At 63.1% G+C, this 16,835-nt stretch overlaps 1 protein-coding gene across 1 annotated transcript in view; it reads left to right on the top strand.

Moving 5' to 3' along the window:
* Positions 1–16,835, top strand: part of LOC309529507 (uncharacterized protein) — a 76,559-nt gene that overhangs the window by 15,175 nt on the left and 44,549 nt on the right. The gene's annotated exons all lie outside the window — the stretch shown is intronic.

Below are 16,835 nucleotides of genomic sequence, written 5' to 3'. Positions count from 1 at the left end.
GGCCTCCTTCCACCTGCCTTGCCCACCCTCTGCTTCTCAATGTGTTTTGTATTGTTTTGTCTACTGTGGCTTGCCGTTGTTTTATTGATTATACTTTAGATATTATTGTAACTGTTAGGTAGATTTCTGTTTAGCTTTTATATGTTATCATTTTGTTATACTATTCTAATTAATGGTTGAATGTTGCTATTTTGATGTAGGCTGCCAAATTTAAAGTTATGTTTTGTATTGCATTAGATTGTTAGAAGATGTACATTTTCTGTTTCTTCAGCTTGTAAACCAGCTTGAGTATTGTAAGATAGAAAGTCGGTATACAAATTAAAATTGATGATGTTGATGATGACAAAAGTTTTCTTAAACGCTTTAATTCAGTATATATCATTTCCCAGAACACTTTTACCACTCCACAGGACCACCACATATGATAAAAGGGACCTTCTTTCCTTTTACATTTCCAGCCCAAATTTGAGCTGGTTCTATACATTTGTGCAATTTTACTCAGTGTTAGGTACCAACAGTACATCATTTTCATATAGTTTTCTTTCAACGGAACAGCAAGCCGTAAACTTCAAATCCTCTTTCTATGACTTTTCCCATGATAAAAATTGTATATTATAACCAAAGTCTCTTGCCCATCACAGAATTAACTTCATCATTTTTAGTATACCATTCTAGGGAGCTGGCCTGCTCTTGATGGGGTGACCCTTCCTCTGAAGGAGCAGCTTCATAGCTTGGGGTCCTCCTGGATCCTCTCCTGTCGCTCCAGGCTCAGGTGGCCTCCGTGGCCCAGAGTGCCTTCCATCAACTTCGGCTGGTGGCCCAACGACGCCCCAGTCTGGACAGGGATCACCCAACTACTGTTGTCTGTGCTCTGGCAACCTCAAGGTTGGATTACTGCAATGCGTTCTACGTAGGGCTGCCTCTGAAGACGGTTCGGAAACTTCGGCTGGTGCAGAATTCAGCGGCCAGGTTGCTCACCGGAGCAAGATGTTTTGAACATATTGCACCAATCCTGGTCCGACTGCACTGGGTGCCCATTCAGTGTGCTGGTTTGACCTATTAAGCCTTAAATGGGTCAGGACCGCAATTCCTCAAGGACCGCCTCTCTCCCTATGAACCTACCCGGACCCTGAGATCATCTTCTGAGGCCCCTCTTCGTGTCCCTCCTCCTTGAGAGGCCCAGAGGGTGGCAGCACAGGAACGGGGCCTTCTCTGCAGTGGCTCCCCATGTGAAGAATGCTCTCCCCAGGGAGGTTCCCCCAAGCGCCTTTGTTACACACCTTTATGCACTGGGCAAATATGTTCCTTTTTAACCAGGCCTTTGGTTAATTTGATTGACATCCTATGGCCTTTTAAAATGTGTTTGGGGGGAGGGTTTATCAGGTGGTGGTTGTTTTTATTTTGATTATTCTGTGGTTTTATATTCTGGTTTTATTTTGTGAATTGCTCTGAAAGCCTGCAGGCATAGGGCGGTATATAACTTTAACAAAGAAGTAAAATGTCTCCTCCCAGGCTTGTTTCCCCCTCTGGATAAACAGCTCCTGCTGAAGTTGCAGGGGGGCAGCGAGAGCGGCAGTAGCAGACCCAGCACCCCCCTCTTGCGCCCCAGAGGCGCTTGCTCTAAAGGGGAAGGGGAGGCCAAGGCAGCCCCCCTTTTCCTGCTCAGTCCAACACGTGGACCTTCCCTTCCTCTGTTGGGTGAGGAAGGGCCGCTGGACGGTCAAGTCCCGTCAAAGGCGACTGGGGCGCAGAGCTCATCTCGCTTTGGGCTGAGGGAGCCCATGTTGGTCCGCAGACAGGTTTCCGGGTCATATGGGCAGCAGGACTGAACCGCTTCTGGTGCAACGGGACACCGTGAGAAGTGCCAGAGCGCACGGAAACACCACAGTGGTACCTATTTCTCTCCTTGCGCTGGTGTGCTTTTGAAATGCTAGGTTGGCAGGAGCTGGGACAGAGGAAGGGGAGCTCAGTCATGGGGACTGGAACCGCAGACCTTCCGCTGGGCAGCCCAAGTCTCAGTGGCTTATAGACCACAGAACCCCCTGTGCCCCATGACCTTCCTTTTGCGGGAAATTCCCTTATTCCAGCGCCATTTCCCACTGCTATCCCAGATTGTTAGATCTCCCATAGACTGTCCCCGGGACAGGGGAGGCTGCTGATCCCTCATTTTCAAATCTGAAATTGGACAGCTATGGCAGGATCCTGGGCCGGATGGGTCCCCCTTGGCTCCATGCACCTGCCCCAGGGCTCTTCTTGCACGGAGCCTCCATGGACACACCCAGTCTACCTGAGAGGGCAAAAGGCGCTCTCCTCCTGGGTGCCACTGTGGGCGCAGGATCCTGGGCCGGATGGGTCCTCCTTGGCACAAGGCACCTTCCTCAGGGCTCTTCCTGGTTTCTGAGGAGTCCTGCATGGAGCCTCCAGGGCCAGAGCCAGTCTACCTTAGAATGGCAGAGCGCAAGGCAGGGAGGAAGATGCTCTCCTCCTGCTTGGGGATGCCTGGGTGCCACTCTGGGCGCAGGATCCTGGGCCGGATGGGTCCTCCTTGGCACGATGCCCCTGCCTCGGGGCTCTTCCTGGTTTCTGAGGAGTCCTGCATGGAGCCTCCAGGGCCAGAGCCAGTCTACCTTAGCGGGCACAGGGCGCTCTCCTCCTGCTTGGGGGCGCCTGGGTGCCACTGTGGGCGCAGGATCCTGGGCCGGATGGGTCCTCCTTGGCACGATGCACCTGCCTCGGGGCTCTTCCTGCATGGAGCCTCCATGGACAAAGCCAGTCTACCTTAGAATGGCAGAGCGCAAGGCAGGGAGGAAGATGCTCTCCTCCTGCTTGGGGATGCCTGGGTGCCACTCTGGGCGCAGGATCCTGGGCCGGATGGGTCCTCCTTGGCACGATGCACCTGCCTCGGGGCTCTTCCTGGTTTCTGAGGAGTCCTGCATGGAGCCTCCAGGGCCAGAGCCAGTCTACCTTAGCGGGCACAGGGCGCTCTCCTCCTGCTTGGGGGCGCCTGGGTGCCACTGTGGGCGCAGGATCCTGGGCCGGATGGGTCCTCCTTGGCACGATGCACCTGCCTCGGGGCTCTTCCTGCATGGAGCCTCCAGGGCCAGAGCCAGTCTACCTTAGAATGGCGGAGCGCAAGGCAGGGAGGAAGATGCTCTCCTCCTGCTTGGGGATGCCTGGGTGCCACTCTGGGCGCAGGATCCTGGGCCGGATGGGTCCTCCTTGGCACGATGCACCTGCCTCGGGGCTCTTCCTGGTTTCTGAGGAGTCCTGCATGGAGCCTCCAGGGCCAGAGCCAGTCTACCTTAGCGGGCACAGGGCGCTCTCCTCCTGCTTGGGGGCGCCTGGGTGCCACTGTGGGCGCAGGATCCTGGGCCGGATGGGTCCTCCTTGGCACGATGCACCTGCCTCGGGGCTCTTCCTGCATGGAGCCTCCATGGACAAAGCCAGTCTACCTTAGAATGGCAGAGCGCAAGGCAGGGAGGAAGATGCTCTCCTCCTGCTTGGGGATGCCTGGGTGCCACTCTGGGCGCAGGATCCTGGGCCGGATGGGTCCTCCTTGGCACGATGCACCTGCCTCGGGGCTCTTCCTGGTTTCTGAGGAGTCCTGCATGGAGCCTCCAGGGCCAGAGCCAGTCTACCTTAGCGGGCACAGGGCGCTCTCCTCCTGCATGGAGCCTCCAGGGCCAGAGCCAGTCTACCTTAGCAGGCACAGGGCGCTCTCCTCCTGCTTGGGGGCGCCTGGGTGCCACTGTGGGCGCAGGATCCTGGGCCGGATGGGTCCTCCTTGGCACGATGCACCTGCCTCGGGGCTCTTCCTGCATGGAGCCTCCATGGACAAAGCCAGTCTACCTTAGAATGGCAGAGCGCAAGGCAGGGAGGAAGATGCTCTCCTCCTGCTTGGGGATGCCTGGGTGCCACTCTGGGCGCAGGATCCTGGGCCGGATGGGTCCTCCTTGGCACGATGCACCTGCCTCGGGGCTCTTCCTGGTTTCTGAGGAGTCCTGCATGGAGCCTCCAGGGCCAGAGCCAGTCTACCTTAGCGGGCACAGGGCGCTCTCCTCCTGCTTGGGGGCGCCTGGGTGCCACTGTGGGCGCAGGATCCTGGGCCGGATGGGTCCTCCTTGGCACGATGCACCTGCCTCGGGGCTCTTCCTGCATGGAGCCTCCATGGACAAAGCCAGTCTACCTTAGAATGGCAGAGCGCAAGGCAGGGAGGAAGATGCTCTCCTCCTGCTTGGGGATGCCTGGGTGCCACTCTGGGCGCAGGATCCTGGGCCGGATGGGTCCTCCTTGGCACGAAGCACCTGCCTCGGGGCTCTTCCTGGTTTCTGAGGAGTCCTGCATGGAGCCTCCAGGGCCAGAGCCAGTCTACCTTAGCGGGCACAGGGCGCTCTCCTCCTGCTTGGGGGCGCCTGGGTGCCACTGTGGGCGCAGGATCCTGGGCCGGATGGGTCCTCCTTGGCACGATGCACCTGCCTCGGGGCTCTTCCTGCATGGAGCCTCCATGGACAAAGCCAGTCTACCTTAGAATGGCAGAGCGCAAGGCAGGGAGGAAGATGCTCTCCTCCTGCTTGGGGATGCCTGGGTGCCACTCTGGGCGCAGGATCCTGGGCCGGATGGGTCCTCCTTGGCACGATGCACCTGCCTCGGGGCTCTTCCTGCATGGAGCCTCCAGGGCCAGAGCCAGTCTACCTTAGAATGGCGGAGCGCAAGGCAGGGAGGAAGATGCTCTCCTCCTGCTTGGGGATGCCTGGGTGCCACTCTGGGCGCAGGATCCTGGGCCGGATGGGTCCTCCTTGGCACGATGCACCTGCCTCGGGGCTCTTCCTGGTTTCTGAGGAGTCCTGCATGGAGCCTCCAGGGCCAGAGCCAGTCTACCTTAGCGGGCACAGGGCGCTCTCCTCCTGCTTGGGGGCGCCTGGGTGCCACTGTGGGCGCAGGATCCTGGGCCGGATGGGTCCTCCTTGGCACGATGCACCTGCCTCGGGGCTCTTCCTGCATGGAGCCTCCATGGACAAAGCCAGTCTACCTTAGAATGGCAGAGCGCAAGGCAGGGAGGAAGATGCTCTCCTCCTGCTTGGGGATGCCTGGGTGCCACTCTGGGCGCAGGATCCTGGGCCGGATGGGTCCTCCTTGGCACGATGCACCTGCCTCGGGGCTCTTCCTGGTTTCTGAGGAGTCCTGCATGGAGCCTCCAGGGCCAGAGCCAGTCTACCTTAGCGGGCACAGGGCGCTCTCCTCCTGCATGGAGCCTCCAGGGCCAGAGCCAGTCTACCTTAGCAGGCACAGGGCGCTCTCCTCCTGCTTGGGGGCGCCTGGGTGCCACTGTGGGCGCAGGATCCTGGGCCGGATGGGTCCTCCTTGGCACGATGCACCTGCCTCGGGGCTCTTCCTGCATGGAGCCTCCATGGACAAAGCCAGTCTACCTTAGAATGGCAGAGCGCAAGGCAGGGAGGAAGATGCTCTCCTCCTGCTTGGGGATGCCTGGGTGCCACTCTGGGCGCAGGATCCTGGGCCGGATGGGTCCTCCTTGGCACGATGCCCCTGCCTCGGGGCTCTTCCTGGTTTCTGAGGAGTCCTGCATGGAGCCTCCAGGGCCAGAGCCAGTCTACCTTAGCGGGCACAGGGCGCTCTCCTCCTGCTTGGGGGCGCCTGGGTGCCACTGTGGGCGCAGGATCCTGGGCCGGATGGGTCCTCCTTGGCACGATGCACCTGCCTCGGGGCTCTTCCTGCATGGAGCCTCCATGGACAAAGCCAGTCTACGTTAGAATGGCAGAGCGCAAGGCAGGGAGGAAGATGCTCTCCTCCTGCTTGGGGATGCCTGGGTGCCACTCTGGGCGCAGGATCCTGGGCCGGATGGGTCCTCCTTGGCACGATGCACCTGCCTCGGGGCTCTTCCTGGTTTCTGAGGAGTCCTGCATGGAGCCTCCAGGGCCAGAGCCAGTCTACCTTAGCGGGCACAGGGCGCTCTCCTCCTGCTTGGGGGCGCCTGGGTGCCACTGTGGGCGCAGGATCCTGGGCCGGATGGGTCCTCCTTGGCACGATGCACCTGCCTCGGGGCTCTTCCTGCATGGAGCCTCCATGGACAAAGCCAGTCTACCTTAGAATGGCAGAGCGCAAGGCAGGGAGGAAGATGCTCTCCTCCTGCTTGGGGATGCCTGGGTGCCACTCTGGGCGCAGGATCCTGGGCCGGATGGGTCCTCCTTGGCACGATGCCCCTGCCTCGGGGCTCTTCCTGGTTTCTGAGGAGTCCTGCATGGAGCCTCCAGGGCCAGAGCCAGTCTACCTTAGCGGGCACAGGGCGCTCTCCTCCTGCTTGGGGGCGCCTGGGTGCCACTGTGGGCGCAGGATCCTGGGCCGGATGGGTCCTCCTTGGCACGATGCACCTGCCTCGGGGCTCTTCCTGCATGGAGCCTCCATGGACAAAGCCAGTCTACCTTAGAATGGCAGAGCGCAAGGCAGGGAGGAAGATGCTCTCCTCCTGCTTGGGGATGCCTGGGTGCCACTCTGGGCGCAGGATCCTGGGCCGGATGGGTCCTCCTTGGCACGATGCACCTGCCTCGGGGCTCTTCCTGGTTTCTGAGGAGTCCTGCATGGAGCCTCCAGGGCCAGAGCCAGTCTACCTTAGCGGGCACAGGGCGCTCTCCTCCTGCTTGGGGGCGCCTGGGTGCCACTGTGGGCGCAGGATCCTGGGCCGGATGGGTCCTCCTTGGCACGATGCACCTGCCTCGGGGCTCTTCCTGCATGGAGCCTCCATGGACAAAGCCAGTCTACCTTAGAATGGCAGAGCGCAAGGCAGGGAGGAAGATGCTCTCCTCCTGCTTGGGGATGCCTGGGTGCCACTCTGGGCGCAGGATCCTGGGCCGGATGGGTCCTCCTTGGCACGATGCACCTGCCTCGGGGCTCTTCCTGGTTTCTGAGGAGTCCTGCATGGAGCCTCCAGGGCCAGAGCCAGTCTACCTTAGGGGGCACAAGGCGCTCTCCTCCTGCTTGGGGCGCCTGGGTGCCACTGTGGGCGCAGGATCCTGGGCCGGATGGGTCCTCCTTGGCACGATGCACCTGCCTCGGGGCTCTTCCTGCATGGAGCCTCCAGGGCCAGAGCCAGTCTACCTTAGAATGGCAGAGCGCAAGGCAGGGAGGAAGATGCTCTCCTCCTGCTTGGGGATGCCTGGGTGCCACTGTGGGCGCAGGATCCTGGGCCGGATGGGTCCTCCTTGGCACGATGCCCCTGCCTCGGGGCTCTTCCTGGTTTCTGAGGAGTCCTGCATGGAGCCTCCAGGGCCAGAGCCAGTCTACCTTAGCGGGCACAGGGCGCTCTCCTCCTGCTTGGGGGCGCCTGGGTGCCACTGTGGGCGCAGGATCCTGGGCCGGATGGGTCCTCCTTGGCACGATGCACCTGCCTCGGGGCTCTTCCTGCATGGAGCCTCCATGGACAAAGCCAGTCTACCTTAGAATGGCAGAGCGCAAGGCAGGGAGGAAGATGCTCTCCTCCTGCTTGGGGATGCCTGGGTGCCACTCTGGGCGCAGGATCCTGGGCCGGATGGGTCCTCCTTGGCACGATGCACCTGCCTCGGGGCTCTTCCTGGTTTCTGAGGAGTCCTGCATGGAGCCTCCAGGGCCAGAGCCAGTCTACCTTAGGGGGCACAAGGCGCTCTCCTCCTGCTTGGGGCGCCTGGGTGCCACTGTGGGCGCAGGATCCTGGGCCGGATGGGTCCTCCTTGGCACGATGCACCTGCCTCGGGGCTCTTCCTGCATGGAGCCTCCAGGGCCAGAGCCAGTCTACCTTAGAATGGCAGAGCGCAAGGCAGGGAGGAAGATGCTCTCCTCCTGCTTGGGGATGCCTGGGTGCCACTCTGGGCGCAGGATCCTGGGCCGGATGGGTCCTCCTTGGCACGATGCACCTGCCTCGGGGCTCTTCCTGGTTTCTGAGGAGTCCTGCATGGAGCCTCCAGGGCCAGAGCCAGTCTACCTTAGCGGGCACAGGGCGCTCTCCTCCTGCTTGGGGGCGCCTGGGTGCCACTGTGGGCGCAGGATCCTGGGCCGGATGGGTCCTCCTTGGCACGATGCACCTGCCTCGGGGCTCTTCCTGCATGGAGCTTCCATGGACAAAGCCAGTCTACGTTAGAATGGCAGAGCGCAAGGCAGGGAGGAAGATGCTCTCCTCCTGCTTGGGGATGCCTGGGTGCCACTCTGGGCGCAGGATCCTGGGCCGGATGGGTCCTCCTTGGCACGATGCACCTGCCTCGGGGCTCTTCCTGGTTTCTGAGGAGTCCTGCATGGAGCCTCCAGGGCCAGAGCCAGTCTACCTTAGCGGGCACAGGGCGCTCTCCTCCTGCTTGGGGGCGCCTGGGTGCCACTGTGGGCGCAGGATCCTGGGCCGGATGGGTCCTCCTTGGCACGATGCACCTGCCTCGGGGCTCTTCCTGCATGGAGCCTCCATGGACAAAGCCAGTCTACCTTAGAATGGCAGAGCGCAAGGCAGGGAGGAAGATGCTCTCCTCCTGCTTGGGGATGCCTGGGTGCCACTCTGGGCGCAGGATCCTGGGCCGGATGGGTCCTCCTTGGCACGATGCACCTGCCTCGGGGCTCTTCCTGGTTTCTGAGGAGTCCTGCATGGAGCCTCCAGGGCCAGAGCCAGTCTACCTTAGCGGGCACAGGGCGCTCTCCTCCTGCTTGGGGGCGCCTGGGTGCCACTGTGGGCGCAGGATCCTGGGCCGGATGGGTCCTCCTTGGCACGATGCACCTGCCTCGGGGCTCTTCCTGCATGGAGCCTCCATGGACAAAGCCAGTCTACCTTAGAATGGCAGAGCGCAAGGCAGGGAGGAAGATGCTCTCCTCCTGCTTGGGGATGCCTGGGTGCCACTCTGGGCGCAGGATCCTGGGCCGGATGGGTCCTCCTTGGCACGATGCCCCTGCCTCGGGGCTCTTCCTGGTTTCTGAGGAGTCCTGCATGGAGCCTCCAGGGCCAGAGCCAGTCTACCTTAGGGGGCACAAGGCGCTCTCCTCCTGCTTGGGGCGCCTGGGTGCCACTGTGGGCGCAGGATCCTGGGCCGGATGGGTCCTCCTTGGCACGATGCACCTGCCTCGGGGCTCTTCCTGCATGGAGCCTCCAGGGCCAGAGCCAGTCTACCTTAGAATGGCAGAGCGCAAGGCAGGGAGGAAGATGCTCTCCTCCTGCTTGGGGATGCCTGGGTGCCACTCTGGGCGCAGGATCCTGGGCCGGATGGGTCCTCCTTGGCACGATGCCCCTGCCTCGGGGCTCTTCCTGGTTTCTGAGGAGTCCTGCATGGAGCCTCCAGGGCCAGAGCCAGTCTACCTTAGCGGGCACAGGGCGCTCTCCTCCTGCTTGGGGGCGCCTGGGTGCCACTGTGGGCGCAGGATCCTGGGCCGGATGGGTCCTCCTTGGCACGATGCCCCTGCCTCGGGGCTCTTCCTGGTTTCTGAGGAGTCCTGCATGGAGCCTCCAGGGCCAGAGCCAGTCTACCTTAGCGGGCACAGGGCGCTCTCCTCCTGCTTGGGGGCGCCTGGGTGCCACTGTGGGCGCAGGATCCTGGGCCGGATGGGTCCTCCTTGGCACGATGCACCTGCCTCGGGGCTCTTCCTGCATGGAGCCTCCATGGACAAAGCCAGTCTACCTTAGAATGGCAGAGCGCAAGGCAGGGAGGAAGATGCTCTCCTCCTGCTTGGGGATGCCTGGGTGCCACTCTGGGCGCAGGATCCTGGGCCGGATGGGTCCTCCTTGGCACGATGCACCTGCCTCGGGGCTCTTCCTGGTTTCTGAGGAGTCCTGCATGGAGCCTCCAGGGCCAGAGCCAGTCTACCTTAGCGGGCACAGGGCGCTCTCCTCCTGCTTGGGGGCGCCTGGGTGCCACTGTGGGCGCAGGATCCTGGGCCGGATGGGTCCTCCTTGGCACGATGCACCTGCCTCGGGGCTCTTCCTGCATGGAGCCTCCATGGACAAAGCCAGTCTACCTTAGAATGGCAGAGCGCAAGGCAGGGAGGAAGATGCTCTCCTCCTGCTTGGGGATGCCTGGGTGCCACTCTGGGCGCAGGATCCTGGGCCGGATGGGTCCTCCTTGGCACGATGCACCTGCCTCGGGGCTCTTCCTGGTTTCTGAGGAGTCCTGCATGGAGCCTCCAGGGCCAGAGCCAGTCTACCTTAGCGGGCACAGGGCGCTCTCCTCCTGCTTGGGGGCGCCTGGGTGCCACTGTGGGCGCAGGATCCTGGGCCGGATGGGTCCTCCTTGGCACGATGCACCTGCCTCGGGGCTCTTCCTGCATGGAGCCTCCATGGACAAAGCCAGTCTACCTTAGAATGGCAGAGCGCAAGGCAGGGAGGAAGATGCTCTCCTCCTGCTTGGGGATGCCTGGGTGCCACTCTGGGCGCAGGATCCTGGGCCGGATGGGTCCTCCTTGGCACGATGCACCTGCCTCGGGGCTCTTCCTGGTTTCTGAGGAGTCCTGCATGGAGCCTCCAGGGCCAGAGCCAGTCTACCTTAGCGGGCACAGGGCGCTCTCCTCCTGCATGGAGCCTCCAGGGCCAGAGCCAGTCTACCTTAGCGGGCACAGGGCGCTCTCCTCCTGCTTGGGGGCGCCTGGGTGCCACTGTGGGCGCAGGATCCTGGGCCGGATGGGTCCTCCTTGGCACGATGCACCTGCCTCGGGGCTCTTCCTGGTTTCTGAGGAGTCCTGCATGGAGCCTCCAGGGCCAGAGCCAGTCTACCTTAGGGGGCACAAGGCGCTCTCCTCCTGCTTGGGGCGCCTGGGTGCCACTGTGGGCGCAGGATCCTGGGCCGGATGGGTCCTCCTTGGCACGATGCACCTGCCTCGGGGCTCTTCCTGCATGGAGCCTCCAGGGCCAGAGCCAGTCTACCTTAGAATGGCAGAGCGCAAGGCAGGGAGGAAGATGCTCTCCTCCTGCTTGGGGATGCCTGGGTGCCACTCTGGGCGCAGGATCCTGGGCCGGATGGGTCCTCCTTGGCACGATGCCCCTGCCTCGGGGCTCTTCCTGGTTTCTGAGGAGTCCTGCATGGAGCCTCCAGGGCCAGAGCCAGTCTACCTTAGCGGGCACAGGGCGCTCTCCTCCTGCTTGGGGATGCCTGGGTGCCACTCTGGGCGCAGGATCCTGGGCCGGATGGGTCCTCCTTGGCACGATGCACCTGCCTCGGGGCTCTTCCTGCATGGAGCCTCCATGGACAAAGCCAGTCTACCTTAGAATGGCAGAGCGCAAGGCAGGGAGGAAGATGCTCTCCTCCTGCTTGGGGATGCCTGGGTGCCACTCTGGGCGCAGGATCCTGGGCCGGATGGGTCCTCCTTGGCACGATGCACCTGCCTCGGGGCTCTTCCTGGTTTCTGAGGAGTCCTGCATGGAGCCTCCAGGGCCAGAGCCAGTCTACCTTAGCGGGCACAGGGCGCTCTCCTCCTGCTTGGGGGCGCCTGGGTGCCACTGTGGGCGCAGGATCCTGGGCCGGATGGGTCCTCCTTGGCACGATGCACCTGCCTCGGGGCTCTTCCTGCATGGAGCCTCCATGGACAAAGCCAGTCTACCTTAGAATGGCAGAGCGCAAGGCAGGGAGGAAGATGCTCTCCTCCTGCTTGGGGATGCCTGGGTGCCACTCTGGGCGCAGGATCCTGGGCCGGATGGGTCCTCCTTGGCACGATGCACCTGCCTCGGGGCTCTTCCTGGTTTCTGAGGAGTCCTGCATGGAGCCTCCAGGGCCAGAGCCAGTCTACCTTAGCGGGCACAGGGCGCTCTCCTCCTGCTTGGGGGTGCCTGGGTGCCACTGTGGGCGCAGGATCCTGGGCCGGATGGGTCCTCCTTGGCACGATGCACCTGCCTCGGGGCTCTTCCTGCATGGAGCCTCCATGGACAAAGCCAGTCTACCTTAGAATGGCAGAGCGCAAGGCAGGGAGGAAGATGCTCTCCTCCTGCTTGGGGATGCCTGGGTGCCACTCTGGGCGCAGGATCCTGGGCCGGATGGGTCCTCCTTGGCACGATGCCCCTGCCTCGGGGCTCTTCCTGGTTTCTGAGGAGTCCTGCATGGAGCCTCCAGGGCCAGAGCCAGTCTACCTTAGCGGGCACAGGGCGCTCTCCTCCTGCTTGGGGGCGCCTGGGTGCCACTGTGGGCGCAGGATCCTGGGCCGGATGGGTCCTCCTTGGCACGATGCACCTGCCTCGGGGCTCTTCCTGCATGGAGCCTCCATGGACAAAGCCAGTCTACCTTAGAATGGCAGAGCGCAAGGCAGGGAGGAAGATGCTCTCCTCCTGCTTGGGGATGCCTGGGTGCCACTCTGGGCGCAGGATCCTGGGCCGGATGGGTCCTCCTTGGCACGATGCACCTGCCTCGGGGCTCTTCCTGGTTTCTGAGGAGTCCTGCATGGAGCCTCCAGGGCCAGAGCCAGTCTACCTTAGCGGGCACAGGGCGCTCTCCTCCTGCTTGGGGGCGCCTGGGTGCCACTGTGGGCGCAGGATCCTGGGCCGGATGGGTCCTCCTTGGCACGATGCACCTGCCTCGGGGCTCTTCCTGCATGGAGCCTCCATGGACAAAGCCAGTCTACCTTAGAATGGCAGAGCGCAAGGCAGGGAGGAAGATGCTCTCCTCCTGCTTGGGGATGCCTGGGTGCCACTCTGGGCGCAGGATCCTGGGCCGGATGGGTCCTCCTTGGCACGATGCCCCTGCCTCGGGGCTCTTCCTGGTTTCTGAGGAGTCCTGCATGGAGCCTCCAGGGCCAGAGCCAGTCTACCTTAGCGGGCACAGGGCGCTCTCCTCCTGCTTGGGGGCGCCTGGGTGCCACTGTGGGCGCAGGATCCTGGGCCGGATGGGTCCTCCTTGGCACGATGCACCTGCCTCGGGGCTCTTCCTGGTTTCTGAGGAGTCCTGCATGGAGCCTCCAGGGCCAGAGCCAGTCTACCTTAGCGGGCACAGGGCGCTCTCCTCCTGCTTGGGGGCGCCTGGGTGCCACTGTGGGTGCAGGATCCTGGGCCGGATGGGTCCTCCTTGGCACGATGCACCTGCCTCGGGGCTCTTCCTGGTTTCTGAGGAGTCCTGCATGGAGCCTCCAGGGCCAGAGCCAGTCTACCTTAGCGGGCACAGGGCGCTCTCCTCCTGCTTGGGGGCGCCTGGGTGCCACTGTGGGCGCAGGATCCTGGGCCGGATGGGTCCTCCTTGGCACGATGCACCTGCCTCGGGGCTCTTCCTGCATGGAGCCTCCATGGACAAAGCCAGTCTACCTTAGAATGGCAGAGCGCAAGGCAGGGAGGAAGATGCTCTCCTCCTGCTTGGGGATGCCTGGGTGCCACTCTGGGCGCAGGATCCTGGGCCGGATGGGTCCTCCTTGGCACGATGCACCTGCCTCGGGGCTCTTCCTGGTTTCTGAGGAGTCCTGCATGGAGCCTCCAGGGCCAGAGCCAGTCTACCTTAGCGGGCACAGGGCGCTCTCCTCCTGCTTGGGGGCGCCTGGGTGCCACTGTGGGCGCAGGATCCTGGGCCGGATGGGTCCTCCTTGGCACGATGCACCTGCCTCGGGGCTCTTCCTGGTTTCTGAGGAGTCCTGCATGGAGCCTCCAGGGCCAGAGCCAGTCTACCTTAGCGGGCACAGGGCGCTCTCCTCCTGCTTGGGGGCGCCTGGGTGCCACTGTGGGCGCAGGATCCTGGGCCGGATGGGTCCTCCTTGGCACGATGCACCTGCCTCGGGGCTCTTCCTGCATGGAGCCTCCATGGACAAAGCCAGTCTACCTTAGAATGGCAGAGCGCAAGGCAGGGAGGAAGATGCTCTCCTCCTGCTTGGGGATGCCTGGGTGCCACTCTGGGCGCAGGATCCTGGGCCGGATGGGTCCTCCTTGGCACGATGCACCTGCCTCGGGGCTCTTCCTGGTTTCTGAGGAGTCCTGCATGGAGCCTCCAGGGCCAGAGCCAGTCTACCTTAGCGGGCACAGGGCGCTCTCCTCCTGCATGGAGCCTCCAGGGCCAGAGCCAGTCTACCTTAGCGGGCACAGGGCGCTCTCCTCCTGCTTGGGGGCGCCTGGGTGCCACTGTGGGCGCAGGATCCTGGGCCGGATGGGTCCTCCTTGGCACGATGCACCTGCCTCGGGGCTCTTCCTGCATGGAGCCTCCATGGACAAAGCCAGTCTACCTTAGAATGGCAGAGCGCAAGGCAGGGAGGAAGATGCTCTCCTCCTGCTTGGGGATGCCTGGGTGCCACTGTGGGCGCAGGATCCTGGGCCGGATGGGTCCTCCTTGGCACGATGCACCTGCCTCGGGGCTCTTCCTGGTTTCTGAGGAGTCCTGCATGGAGCCTCCAGGGCCAGAGCCAGTCTACCTTAGAGGGCACAAGGCGCTCTCCTCCTGCTTGGGGATGCCTGGGTGCCACTCTGGGCGCAGGATACTGGGCCGGATGGGTCCTCCTTGGCACGATGCACCTGCCTCGGGGCTCTTCCTGGTTTCTGAGGAGTCCTGCATGGAGCCTCCAGGGCCAGAGCCAGTCTACCTTAGCGGGCACAGGGCGCTCTCCTCCTGCTTGGGGCGCCTGGGTGCCACTGTGGGCGCAGGATCCTGGGCCGGATGGGTCCTCCTTGGCACGATGCACCTGCCTCGGGGCTCTTCCTGGTTTCTGAGGAGTCCTGCATGGAGCCTCCAGGGCCAGAGCCAGTCTACCTTAGCGGGCACAGGGCGCTCTCCTCCTGCTTGGGGGCGCCTGGGTGCCACTGTGGGCGCAGGATCCTGGGCCGGATGGGTCCTCCTTGGCACGATGCACCTGCCTCGGGGCTCTTCCTGCATGGAGCCTCCATGGACAAAGCCAGTCTACCTTAGAATGGCAGAGCGCAAGGCAGGGAGGAAGATGCTCTCCTCCTGCTTGGGGATGCCTGGGTGCCACTCTGGGCGCAGGATCCTGGGCCGGATGGGTCCTCCTTGGCACGATGCACCTGCCTCGGGGCTCTTCCTGGTTTCTGAGGAGTCCTGCATGGAGCCTCCAGGGCCAGAGCCAGTCTACCTTAGCGGGCACAGGGCGCTCTCCTCCTGCATGGAGCCTCCAGGGCCAGAGCCAGTCTACCTTAGCGGGCACAGGGCGCTCTCCTCCTGCTTGGGGGCGCCTGGGTGCCACTGTGGGCGCAGGATCCTGGGCCGGATGGGTCCTCCTTGGCACGATGCACCTGCCTCGGGGCTCTTCCTGCATGGAGCCTCCATGGACAAAGCCAGTCTACCTTAGAATGGCAGAGCGCAAGGCAGGGAGGAAGATGCTCTCCTCCTGCTTGGGGATGCCTGGGTGCCACTGTGGGCGCAGGATCCTGGGCCGGATGGGTCCTCCTTGGCACGATGCACCTGCCTCGGGGCTCTTCCTGGTTTCTGAGGAGTCCTGCATGGAGCCTCCAGGGCTAGAGCCAGTCTACCTTAGCGGGCACAGGGCGCTCTCCTCCTGCTTGGGGGCGCCTGGGTGCCACTGTGGGCGCAGGATCCTGGGCCGGATGGGTCCTCCTTGGCACGATGCACCTGCCTCGGGGCTCTTCCTGCATGGAGCCTCCAGGGCCAGAGCCAGTCTACCTTAGCGGGCACAGGGCGCTCTCCTCCTGCTTGGGGGCGCCTGGGTGCCACTGTGGGCGCAGGATCCTGGGCCGGATGGGTCCTCCTTGGCACGATGCACCTGCCTCGGGGCTCTTCCTGCATGGAGCCTCCATGGACAAAGCCAGTCTACCTTAGAATGGCAGAGCGCAAGGCAGGGAGGAAGATGCTCTCCTCCTGCTTGGGGATGCCTGGGTGCCACTGTGGGCGCAGGATCCTGGGCCGGATGGGTCCTCCTTGGCACGATGCACTTGCCTCGGGGCTCTTCCTGGTTTCTGAGGAGTCCTGCATGGAGCCTCCAGGGCCAGAGCCAGTCTACCTTAGGGGGCACAAGGCGCTCTCCTCCTGCTTGGGGCGCCTGGGTGCCACTGTGGGCGCAGGATCCTGGGCCGGATGGGTCCTCCTTGGCACGATGCACCTGCCTCGGGGCTCTTCCTGCATGGAGCCTCCAGGGCCAGAGCCAGTCTACCTTAGCGGGCACAGGGCGCTCTCCTCCTGCTTGGGGCGCCTGGGTGCCACTGTGGGCGCAGGATCCTGGGCCGGATGGGTCCTCCTTGGCACGATGCACCTGCCTCGGGGCTCTTCCTGCATGGAGCCTCCAGGGCCAGAGCCAGTCTACCTTAGCGGGCACAGGGCGCTCTCCTCCTGCTTGGGGCGCCTGGGTGCCACTGTGGGCGCAGGATCCTGGGCCGGATGGGTCCTCCTTGGCACGATGCACCTGCCTCGGGGCTCTTCCTGGTTTCTGAGGAGTCCTGCATGGAGCCTCCAGGGCCAGAGCCAGTCTACCTTAGCGGGCACAGGGCGCTCTCCTCCTGCTTGGGGCGCCTGGGTGCCACTGTGGGCGCAGGATCCTGGGCCGGATGGGTCCTCCTTGGCACGATGCACCTGCCTCGGGGCTCTTCCTGCATGGAGCCTCCATGGACAAAGCCAGTCTACCTTAGAATGGCAGAGCGCAAGGCAGGGAGGAAGATGCTCTCCTCCTGCTTGGGGATGCCTGGGTGCCACTCTGGGCGCAGGATCCTGGGCCGGATGGGTCCTCCTTGGCACGAAGCACCTGCCTCGGGGCTCTTCCTGGTTTCTGAGGAGTCCTGCATGGAGCCTCCAGGGCCAGAGCCAGTCTACCTTAGAGGGCACAAGGCGCTCTCCTCCTGCATGGAGCCTCCCACTGCTATCCCAGATTGCTAGACCTCCCCTAGCCTGTCCCCGGGTCCGGGGAGGCTGCTGCTCCCTTGTCCGCTCTGGCCCTCCTGACTGGAGCCCTGGCCCCCGAGGCCGGAC

This window comes from Podarcis vaucheri (genome assembly GCF_965113315.1).
Source record: "Podarcis vaucheri genome assembly, chromosome: 3".
NCBI classification, from domain to species: Eukaryota; Metazoa; Chordata; class Lepidosauria; order Squamata; family Lacertidae; genus Podarcis; species Podarcis vaucheri.
Note: the sequence above shows the minus strand (reverse complement) of the source record. Positions and strands in the feature narration are given on the sequence as shown.